This window comes from Passer montanus, unplaced genomic scaffold, assembly GCF_014805655.1.
Source record: "Passer montanus isolate IOZ18808 unplaced genomic scaffold, ASM1480565v1 scaffold20, whole genome shotgun sequence".
NCBI lineage: Eukaryota > Metazoa > Chordata > Aves > Passeriformes > Passeridae > Passer > Passer montanus.
In genome coordinates this window covers 6,529,083-6,541,600 of record NW_024366592.1, presented here as the reverse complement: position 1 = coordinate 6,541,600, position 12,518 = coordinate 6,529,083, and positions in this window count along the sequence as shown.

Sequence of the window (12,518 nt, the reverse complement as noted above, 5' to 3'; positions counted from 1 at the left end):
GTCCTGGGGTCCTGCTTGTTCCCCCGTGTAAAAACACATGTGCTACCATGCATTCCCCCGTGGCAGTGGCTCTAACACGAGCCAAAATTACAGAAGGCATTCCCAGGGGAAGTCCATGTGTGTGTTTTTATCTCCATTTGTACTGACACTGGTTCACTGGTGTTCACCCTACTCCTTTCTCTGGATGGGAGAGCAGCTGCTGAGCAGGGAACACTCACAAGGTCACTCCCACAGCAGCTCCTCTGCACCAGTGGCACAGTGACAATGCCTGAATGGACACAGCCCATGAGTTTTCAGCACTGCAGCCACTGCAGTGATCCCCCTTTGCCTTCTGACTCAGAACAGAGGCACAGCCCAGGCAGTCAAAGTCTCCCAAAGCCACAGGATCAGCAGGGAAAGCTGTCAGGAGTGCAGTTCACCAGTGCATCGAAAGACAAGAGTGCAGGAGATCAAGTAAAGATGAGATACCTTTTCTCCAAAAAATCACATGGTCTTCTACCTGATCCAGTTTCACTGTGGAAGATACATGGTGTCCTCTCTTACCAGAGACATCAACACCAACCCAAACAAGATTTTCCACATTCCTTCCAATAATGCATGACATCCTGAAGTCTGCTGTCTGCCTGTGATGATGCAAGATGCTCAGAAGTCATTACAACAAAGCCCCAGGGGATTATTTTCTCATTTCCATAACTACATAGTAATAATATCACGAACCAATCTTATCTCAAAATGTGTACTCAGATCTTTAATGGTGATATTTCTTAAGTGATGTGTACTCAGATCTTTAATGGTGATATTTCTTAAGTGATGTGTGGGATTAAAGTCCTGTGTATGATAAGGCTGCAGCAGTGAGGGAAATAAAAGTTCAACGTCCATCAGCTGGGGGTTTTCATTCCTGAGAAAAGGTAACTGTGCCCCCAGAACAGATGATATGGGTGACAGATCACAAGTCTGCTGCCTCCTCTGGAACACTCTCTTCATCTCTGGAGAGTAAAAAGTGAAAAAGGACTCTCCAGAGGCAGATTCCCCATTCAGAAGTGGGCCTGTCCAGCAGCCCTGGATGTTTTCCATCCAACTGCCTTGATGTGGTATCACAGAGGAACCCGTGCTGGAAGTCCCTCCAATCTCTGTAGGACCAGGACAGCTCCATTCCCAGCTCAGTAGCTATGGCAAATGAGCAGGGCTCTTTTGGTGCCTCTTTTCTCAGTAGCTCAAGAAATATTCTCTTCTCACTGATGTTTCCAACCTAAGCCCTGAAGGGCCTGGACTGACAATACATTTAGGACGTGTTGTATCTCATGCAACCCTAAACAGCTGAGCTCATTCAGCACTCTTTTGAACAACCTGAACAATGTGTCTCAAAGGAAACCATGGTTTAGGGAGTAAAATGCCACCAGGTAAAGAATCCCAAACATCAAAACTGCATTATTTAGTATTCTGAAGGAGTACATGCTAGAATCATTGTAATGGCCAAGAAAAAGCCTGGTGAAGGGCCCGGGGTAGATCTTTCTCAGACATCATTTCTAGCTGCAACATAGGCCAGCCAGCAGAACTAGACAAGATGGTACTGTGCTACCTCCATGGTAGGAAAAGGTTTGAGTCCCTCTCAACCAGCCTGAAGAGCAACCTCTTTTTTCAGATAAAGCAAGCTCTTTTCTCAGTTAAAGCAACCTGTGGTGTTAGTCAAAAGACACTCCAAGGTAGCTGGGAATATTAGACACCAAAAGAGAGAAAAAAAGTCTAATTAACTAATGGTCATTATCTCTTTCCCCACATCCTTTTCTAACCTCCAGAAGATCCTGAGCTCTGGACTGGATTCCTGTTGCTGGGGATGTGCATGTGCTCCCTGCAGCTCCCTCCCTGTCATCCAGCAAACAGTGCCTGTTAGACAGGAAAGAGAGAAACAGCCAAGAGCATCCTCCCTACAAGGAGCTGTTTTGCCAAAACACTTACTACCTCGTGTTTAGCCCTCATTGTGGGTTGCAGTGGCTCCCAAATGACTCTGTAAAAGTACAGCGTCTCTGCTTGGATTCCTGGCTGAACACCCGTTTGTCTCGGGGCTTGGATTTGGCACATGTGGGTTTGTGAACAGAATTTTAACTCATCTTCATTATGTTGTTTGATCTCCCCCTGGGGTGGGTGGAACTGCGTGCAAGGGACTGACCTGACATAAGCAGTGAGGGGAAGGGAATTTTTGAACTCTGTGATTAATGTAACTGCTGTATGTTGTCTGGCCAATCAGACAGGCAAAGGTTGTTCTTTCTTTAACCAAAGAATCATAATTTTCAACAACAATGCCTTGAAGCGTTTGCCTGAGACTCACCTCAGCCTTGGAGGGGAAAATTCACATTTCAAAATACCTGTTGAGCATTACTTATGCTTAGCTAAAATGCAGCTTTTCTTCTTTACAGCTGTGTACCCGGGGTTGTCACATCCCTTGTTATCACCCTGGTCACCAAGGCCCTTCAAGCAGCCAGTGTTCCTGGTGGAGGGGCTGGGGTTTGTATCACCAGCCTGAGGGGGAAAGGGGACCACTTGTGCACAGTGACTGTGGCAGAAGAACAATTGCCTGATTCAGTGTCCTTATTCCCTTTGTTTTCTTTGCTGAGAATTTTCCCCTTTCTGAAACACTAAACAGCTCATTTCTTCCAACCTAAACAAATGATCCTGCCAGCTACTGATTTTTCCCTCCTTTCTATTTCTAATGGTTGGTATTGTAAATACAAGTTTCCATTTGTTTGATAGCGGGTCAGGAGGCCAAGAAGAGCGAGGGACGGCTCCTGTTACACATCAGTGCTGTGCCAAACTCTTCAGTTTGGCTACACCATGAGTGTTATCACTCTTGGACTCCACCAGCCCCTCTGGCCAGCTCCCAGGGAGCTGCTGCTTTGGCTGGAGACAGGCAGAGTGCAGTCAGAGAGCAGCAGAGCCTCCATCCTCAGAGCCATGCGTGTGCCTTTTACTGAGCTGGTGTGTTCTCCCCTCTCTGTTATCATGTAATTCCCCACACCACAGTCCAGTTATGCCAGTCCTCCAGATAAGGAAGGCTATTGCTTTAGGAAAGCTGGCAATAAACTTCAGCATCAACCCAAAACTAGTCCAGAGGGCTGCAGCTGGCAGGCTACATCCTTCCCTCCCATGGAAGAGCATCAAGGAAAAGAGGGAGTCTTTCTGCAGACACAGACCACTGAGAGGTCTTGTTCTTGATGGGTCTGTGCTCAAAGCAGGCAAAATTCAGAGCAGAATAAACCCACTGGAGTCATGGACTTACACCATGGATGAATTTGGCTTGAGCTCTCTTACCAGGTGTCTGAATAAACAGTTGGTAGGTGTAAAAAAGCCCCTGGTTTCACTAACCTTACTGGAGCTCTGAATTGGAGTAAAAATTTCCCAGTGACCTTCAAACCCATCTATTACGTGGCAGACAGTAGTTTTCATCCCATGGAAAACCCAAGTTTAGACACAACTAGAGACAGACATCACAGAGGAGCCCAGTGACTGTGATCCATTTTGTAAATAGCACTACTCTGAGGGGGTCCTCAGATCCCTAAGCTTCCCTCAAATTTAATGTATGAATGAACCCAAAGCAAAAAAAAATGGCAACTGCAGCAGAATCTGCACTTTCTGCCTGACTTGGATCAATGTCTGACAACATTGCTTCGTGTTCAGTGCTGAGTTAAAATGGTAAGTTATTGGAAATACGTCAGTAATTATCAGGTGGGGAAAAACTCCCAGATTATTTGGGCCTTGCCCATGTACCCATTTTGCAAAAATAACATCATTTTCACTGGCAACATTTTGTGTGAGGCTGAAAATGAAGGTGACAGTGAAAGTGTTGAATAAGCAGAAAGCCAGCTTATCCCTTCAAGCATAAACAGCTGAAGGAGTGGTTTGTGGCAAGGAATCACCTATGACAATCATGCTCTTTCATGTTCTGGGATGGAGCTGCTCTCTGTGTGCTCCCCCACCCTGCTCCCCAGTCTGGGTGAAATCGTGCCTTTGGCCTTCAACAGGCAGCCCTGTTTGAAGAGTCTGCTGTGGAGAACCTGGAGCCACGGGCTGCTGGAAATGAAAGACCAGGCTGAGCTTGCACAGCTCCTTCTGGCTGCTCCTGGCATAAACTGGAGCAGGGAGTGAGGGGTAGGAGGGCTGACTGCTCTGTGTGAGAAGAGGAGATGTCCACGGGGGTAAGGAGGCCAGCAGAGACCATGGGGTCACTGACAGGGACCCAGTCTCAGGACTAAATCCAGGCTCAAGCTATTCATATTCCCTGCGGGGAAGAAAAGCTTAAAACAAAAGGAGTATAAAAGTAGCTGAAAACTTGGCAAAATGCATACAAAAAGAGGCAGGGAAATTGGATGAATAAAATGCCCCCCACCCCCAGGTGCCAGCAACGTAAACATTGGGAAAGCTGGAGCACTCAAATGGCTTTGCTTTCATAAAGTGCCTTTTTTTTTCCACCCCAGACTTTTTTGGTTCTGTTTTTCTTCTTTATCTCTCCCCAGCAGTGGCTGACAGATGACCTTTAAAGCCCCGGAGAGCAGCCCCAGCAGGTGATTTACTAACAGCTGTGCCAGTCAGCAAACTGGAGGGGCAGAGGTCGGGGCTGCCCGGCCAATTCAGGGTGGGATTTAATTAAAGAAAGATGCATTACACTTTTTATTGATTTGTGTGCATGCACACGCGAGCCTTTTCTTCTTTTTCCTCTTTCTTTTTTTTATGTTTACCTCCCCACTCCATGCACCTGGACATTTTATCCTGGCTGTGTGAGCCGTGCCACCTCACCCCACAAGGACACCGCTCCCTGAAATCCCATCTCACATTCCCAGAGGGGCTGGAACAGGTGGGGAGGAGGCAAGTGGAGGGGAACCCAGCATCTGACAGCACACGGCATCCCTGCTTTTCCCTTCATATTCATGGGCTGCTGGGTGGGTGCTTGAGGGATGCTGGTTTTTCTCTCCCTGTGGTAAAACTCTGCCATTCTTCTGTCTTCCAGATGATCCACTGGGAGAGGGGGAAGGAAGGCATTAAAAGGACAAGTCTTGCCTTTTTGTCTAGGGTCAAAGACTTTTCCACTAAAGACAGTGGGCATTTTTGGAGAGGCAAAATGCATGGTAAAAAGGCAGAATAAAAATTCTGTGACTGTGTATTCACACACCAGTGTAGCTCATTATTCTCACTCATGCAACTAATCCCCATTTTTTGTTAACTCAGACTTTTACTATTACTATTATTCTGATGTTATTTTTATCAGAGTTTTTTAAATACATAATAGTCACGTATAAACAAACTTCTATTCAACTCATGAGTTACAAAAGTGCAGTGATCATCATGCCTGGCTAAGGCCATAGCTTGGAGAAAAGCTTCAGATTTGCTGTCAAGTCTTTCAGTGATGGACAATCTGCTGTTCTAATGGTGAAATTAATCCTTCACAAAATAAAAAAGATTTTGTGACCAAGTTTTTCCAAAGTCATTTTTCAGTCACAGAGTCTTACAGGGAAGAATCAGATAAACTAAGAGTAAATCATCTTGTTTTTTTCTTAGAAGTCACTGCCCTCACAGATGTTTCCACCAAATCACTTTTCAGACTTCCCTTGAGTAAAACATATGGAGATTCTGATGACTCCCAAAGCAAGGCAGATTTCATAGGCTTCAGATCCCTTGGTGAGCTTTTTTCTGAACCCTTTCCAATTTTTCCAGCTCTTTTCTTGGACATCTCGGTCTCTTTCCAAGGCACGGTGGTTGTCATCAGCCTGGAAGTCCCTGTGACAGGTGAGGCTTCTATGGACTGAGAAGCTCCAAGCACAGCTGCCAAATGTCCTTGAAAGAATTCCCTACAGCTCACCATCCTGGGCTCAGGTGTGCAGCTATGACACATCCAAGCCTTGGTTAGGTTCACGTGGCTTCTGAAAGGCAAGAAGGGGCAGCCACCTGAACCAAAGACAAAGGAGGTTTCAGAGTAGTGAGGGTATGAGTGTTCCCCTTTCCCTCTCACTCTGGTTTCTACCATTATGGTTTTACACCCATGCACTGGCAGCAGCCATTGTCCATAGGTCAGAATTCTGCAGCCCTAACTTGAGGCAAACTCCTTCCAAAAATGGATGTTTCTGGTGTGGCAGACTGGCCTGGAATGTCTAGGTCTAAACTAATTACACATCCGTCACAGACTTCCCGTCATCCCGCCAAAACTGGGATGCCTGTGTTCAGCTGAGCCTTTCAACACCATCAAGGCATCTGTAAGTCCAGTTCCCTTTAAAATGCACGGGAAATAAATACCCAACATCACTGTGTGGCTTTGAAAATCCCCCTGCAATCTCCAACCCTCACTTCCCATCTGTAAAACAGGAAAAACAGCAATTCCTACCCCCTATCTGCTTTATCAGCCTTGTCTATGCAGACCACAAATTCTATGAGACATGAACTGGCTGCTACTAAATATAGGTACAATGTCTAGCACAGTTTTTATTAGAGCCCCTAGGCACTACAGCTCCATAAATATCCATGTTGACTTTTTCCAGATTAAGAACACATCAATGGGAGCTTTGCTCAAGTAAGAACTGCAGGATCTGGCACTGGTGTTCTTAAACCCTAATAGGACTGAGAGAGCCTGAAGCCTCTTCCAGGCTCATTCACTGGTATCAATGCTTTTAATACCAAGTCAGCTGTTGTGACATAAAGGGTATGTTTCTCTTGGTGCTGTTTCTTGGAACTGAAGAGCCCTCCTGAAGTTTTAATTTTCTTTACTGAAAAGCCCTGCTATGGTAAATCATCAACTCACCAAATTTATAGGAGGCACAGCACTTAGTATGTCACGTCTCTGAGCCCAGCCTACTGATTCACTTACTTATGCTTTTGTTCTTTTGCTTTGTAGTTCTCTTGATTTCAGCAACTGTCTATCATTTTCATGAGGCTTGCTGGCTAGAATGCCCCCTACTATTCCAGTAATCATTGCCCTGCTAGAGTGTTTATTACTGACTGAATGGCTGCACAGACTGGTAGAATGACCTGAGCTGTATGAATTTTCCCTCAAGTCTCTGGGGCCTCACAATTCTTGAAAGAATGTAAAGAAAAAAAAATAGAAAAAGAAAAAAAAAAAGGAGCTTAGTTATGGGGAAGGGTCAAAGTCAAGTTTCTCTGCAGTGGCAGATTTCTTCGTTGCCTTCAGTGCCTCTGACACTGAGCACTCACCACATCACCCTCCATAGCCAGGGAGCAGCTGTGAACTTGCCATGAGATGAGAACTGAGCCAGGTAACCTTGGGCATTGTGCACAATGCATTGGTGCATCAGGAGACTGCTGCTTAAATCCTGTGTGCTCCTCCTGTACTAAACATTCCCCCTGGACAGGGTCCCAGCACGCTGGGGACTGCCTGGGTGTTTGGGGTGTATTTGAGCTGAGGTTTGTGGTAGGTGCACTGTAAAACAAAACAAAACACAAACAAACCACACATACACATACAAAAAACCAGTGACCAACACAAGATAATACACAGACGTGTAAATAACTGTGGGTCGGTTTCCAAAACACAGACTCTCTCTAACTTTTATCAGTGGTTTGTTTCCCTTCTGGCTGAGATTCTCAAAAGTGGGTGCCTAAAATTAGTCTCTCCTGGGTAAAAGCTTCAAAAGCATCTTAATAACACAGGAATCCAAGTGCCTCATATAGCACTTCTTGAAGGCTCTGGAAAACCTCAGCCCTCCATCCACATCTTTAGTGATATGATTTTTAAATGCCCGCAGCTCACGGTAGCTGTGGCAGCGAGGCTGAGGATTCTTCCAAGGAATTGGGGCATCCATCACACTTTGTCTGCTGGCCTGATCCTGCTCAAAGAATCACACCTAATATGGATTCCCACGTTCAACACGACTCCAAACTTAAACCAGTTTTTAAAGCCTGGAGTCAGTTTCTATGCCATGGATCCCACACCAGAGCGTTTGCAGTTATGAATCAGACCACAAATGCTGTTGTTTTGGGGAAGATTTCACAGCACTGTTATTCCCATATCCACAGCTCATCATTGCTGTCAGATGTGCTAGCTCAAGGCCATAGGGGGTATAAAGGGCACCAAATAAACAAGCACAATTTCTTCTCTCATGCAAATTTTATTACAGTTGTATGGGGGGACTGTAAAAGATTTCTGTGTTTAGTTGCTTCTTATAGAAAGAGGATTTTTTTTTTTCCACAGTATTAAAACAAAAACAAAGAAAACAAAAACCAAATTTCACCCTGAAACAAAGGCCAAAGGACTCCTGGCTCAGCTATTTCAGAGTAAGCTGTTCCACACTTCTAATTCTGCAAGAGCTCCCCATGGAAAACATGGAACAAAAAGCAATTTTTCCTTCTGGGAGCATTTCATTTACTGAGCAGGCCACCATGAGGAGCAGAAATCAAGGTCTATTCTGTGTAACTCTGGGTGTGTGTGTGCAGGATGCTCATCTCTGGGATCTCATGGCACCTAGGGGAGCATCCCATCATGGAATACACACTTCAGAAATGGAGTGGGCAGCCTTTGCCATTCCTAGCTGTCTCTCTCACAAGGACAGAGGGACACAGCTGAAGGAAACCCAGGCCAAAGACTGGAAGGGACCAACACAGCCACAGAACCCCTGGCAGATGCCAAGGGAGGAGTGCCTTCAAAAGCCCTCCTCAACCACACTCCCAAATCACTGCTAGTCATGGGAAGGGAATCTTTACTGCTGACCAAGAAATCAAAGAGAAGCAGAAAAAAACAGCCAGGGCAAAGTTAGTGCAAAACCTCTTTGTTACAGCTAGATCTCAGCCAGCATTTTACTCACTGAATTTAGCCTTGCTCTTGTTTCCATATGGGTCATCTAGAGGTTATGGCTTCCTAATCTTATGTATCGATCTCATGTCTGAGCTGTTTTCAGGATATATCATATGTCTCTGCACTGCTTGGAGAACATTTGTTATGATATCAGAATTCATGCCATGCCAGTCGGCTTCACCACATACAGGGTCACACACAGTATATCATCTGAAGTCTCCAAATGAGGTTTTCTGATTAAATAAAAACCTTTATTCACAAGGTGAAAATCCCCCATGCAAGTCGTCTCTATCGTTAACATTTTCTTTTGCTATTAATATTGTTGCCAGTGAGCTGTTCACTGGGGAGCAAGTACAATGAAGGAGAGGCACTGCAAGGTCAGAAGGAATCAATATTAATGAAAAGTAAACATACAAGTCAGGGAGGAATCACAAACCCAGTTTGAAGCTAATTTGGTTTTTTATTCCAGCAAATATGCATGGTGGCTTTTGCATTGTCTTCACAAAGTTCTTGTTTGGAAGTGTTGTTAGGAACTTTTGAACTCGCTTCAGTTTCTAAGCTGCTGCACTGTCAGCCAAGCATTTCTTGTTCAACCAGGGCCCCACTGCAGGCCTAATTCAAGAAAATGGCAAATTTTCCTTTGGTGTCCATGGGGGAGCTCCTGACAAGCAGTCCCCTAAGGGCCCTAGAAAAGACACCAGCCACGGTTCCAGCAGCATCATAAGGCCTTTTCCAAGCTCTCCTTCTGCTTGGATGCAGAGCAAATCTTCCACGTACGGCTGTGCTTCTTGCTAAATATGGAGCAGCAATCAAACATCTGTGGAGAGTTCATATTTGGCATGTTTACACGAGTATTTATTCCTCCTTTGTCTTCAGGCAGCAACTACTACATAATGTATTTGGTATGATTAATTGTGGGAATGTTGTTCATCCCAGCATAGCATGACATCTCCAATTACATGACATCTTTCTCTCATTTGTAAGGGAAGAAGTGATTTCTGTATCTTGACATGTTTATCATTGTTAGGGTGAGCTAGTTATCTTATATGGGCCTGCTCCCTGGTTCTCAGGGCTGACAGATTATGGTTTCACATTAAAATCACATATGCCTTGTTATTGCAGCTGCATCTTGAAAGGAAAGCAAACAGAGGAATCACCACCACACAAGAGCTGTAAGATGATGTTTCATTCAATGAGCCAGTGGTTTGCAAGGTTGTTCTAGGCTATTATCATTTATACAGTTATTGGGTATTTGATTTTCCCAGTATTTTTTTTTTTAAATCTCAACAATAGAAAATGTAGAACACATTTCCATAGTCTTGCACAAGGCTCCAACTGATCACAGACCTTCCCTGTGGGTGGGATTTGCCTCACCTATTTTGAGCCATCTATTTAAAAGCTGGGCATCTGCTCTAAATCAAGCACTCAGTCACCAGTGACAGACAGATGCTTCTTGAGAGATGATTTGTCCCACCTGGTTTCAACATAAAATTTCAGATATGAGGAAAGTCTAAGGATTCAATATTTTTGCCCAATTATTAGTTTTAAAAAAAGTGTAATACATCTTTGTAGCTCTGCTTCAAAAGTTACAAAACTTTTTATCTTTAGCATTTTTCAAATGCATTAATGCAAAGATGTAATCAAAAATCTCTCAAGAAAGCTGTGAGACCCAGGGTAGAATTCCCATCCTGGTGGACTCCACAGAACTTTGTACAAAATTCAAGATACCAGGCAGCATGAGAAAACTGGGAATCTCTAGACTTCATGTTTTGAGGGGACAATTTAGCTACTGAAGCACTTGTGCGGTTTTAGCTGGGGCCAAGCATCCAAAGGAAGTAGAGGACCAACCATCCAGTCATGGAAAGAGGAAAATAAGCCTTAATCATTGGATAAACAGAGCATTCCTTGCAGTTCCTTGCAGTAGGACTCCAGACAATGTAAATATAGTTTATTTAAAGCAAGGTGCCACTTGCCTGCCCTGGAGTTTGCAAACCAAAGGGGTGAATGCAAAGGTCCATGTGCAATTTAACTCATCCACTAATGAACTAGATGAAAACCAGAGCTAATGAAAATCTGCTCAGCAACTTGCATGCCAACCTAAATTGTCTCAGGAGTGTAAAACCCAGTATTTCAAAGAAAACTTAAGAATCAGAGATTTGGGAAAACACAGAAGGCCAACATGATGGTCTGAAAAAAAGTTCACCAAGGAACAAGAGGGCTCCTGGTGTCCAGATAATTTTGCTTTTTGCTGTAGATGTTCTATTGCCTCTGAGCAGAAGTGACCCTTTGCACATACTCAAATAAGATACAAACATGGGAATGGTTTCTTCTAGAGGTGCCTGAACAGGAAAACACCTCCACAAAGAAATTGAGGGGTAGGTGTTCTTATTTGCAAGCACATCAGCATTTTTCCTGACCTGGTCATTCTAAGGTTGCTTTTATTGGTGAAGGCAGAGCTGCAGAGGCCAAGATCAAGTGAACATTCACTTCAGTAATTGCTGGATTCCTCAGTCTAGAAACTGTATTCTGTAAGCCAGGGCAATGGACCCCACAAAACCTCTTTCCATCTCTGCAAAACACAATCTTCTGGAAGCATGACCTTGTGTTTTTCATTAGAGTTATTGGTATGATAATTACTTGGTTATTAACACTTAATGCAAACTCTTGCAAACTGTTTCAGCTGCAGTGCTGCTGCTTTGTTTCTGCTGCTGTGGGAATGAGAGGGAAGAATTGGTGGTCCTTCCTTTCAAAAAAACGGGCTTGCATAAATTATATCCCAGTATATAATTCTTTGTTGAATTACCCACAGAGGGGGGGTTGGAAGACCGAGTCTCTAATTTTTCATTAACCTCCACTTGCCTCTGGTAAGTGTGCAGTTTCTTGAGTTAATGATTTTTGTATAGACACAAAAAGGCAAGACACACACACACACAGAACACTAATGTCCAAGGCAGCAGCAACAATATTGATATATTTTCTCTTCCATAGCTTACAATTAAGGGTTATCATTAATGGACCTGGAGAACTTCCTAAAAGGACTAATTAATGTTTTAATTGGTTCTCTCACCCTCATATTTTTGTTTGCCCATACCCAGAGGATCTCCAGCTGTGTTAAGCAGTTTTCCAATTAATAAAGCATTTGAACTTACTGGCCCAGTTTTTCTGACTCAGCCATTTTTCCGCCTGGTTTATTTAGCTGACTTACAGCATGTAATTTCCACATATTTCTCAGCAGCTGGAGCCCACTGAATGCTGCCACTGTCCCTGGGCAGTGCTGCCTGGTACCCTCCACATCCTCTGTGGGAGTCCTGGTAGCCCTCTCTTGGCAGATGGAGAAATGCCTTTGTAAAGGCAAAATGCTCCATTTGTGGCTTCTCTCAAAGCTTCATGGCCAGCCCCTTCTAGTCCTTCCCTTTCCTGTAGGATTTTGGTTGGGTTTTTTTGTTTTTGCAGCCATGACTCAGCTGTTTATTTTCCTCTTCCTGCTTCTTCTTTCATTCTGTGACTGAGCTTTTTTCACCTGCTGGGCAGTAAGAGGAAGGTGAGGGACTCCTTTCTTCTTATGCAAGCAGGAAAGGCCAGGGAATGACAACATTAGAGAGAGAAAGGTGAAAAAACATCCTGTACCCCCAAGCTTCTTCCTTCTAGCCCTAAGAAGAATCCTTTAGGAGAGTTGATCTCACTGGCCTTGCTGCATTTCTTTCTTATTCAGCGTTCCCTGTGTCACCTG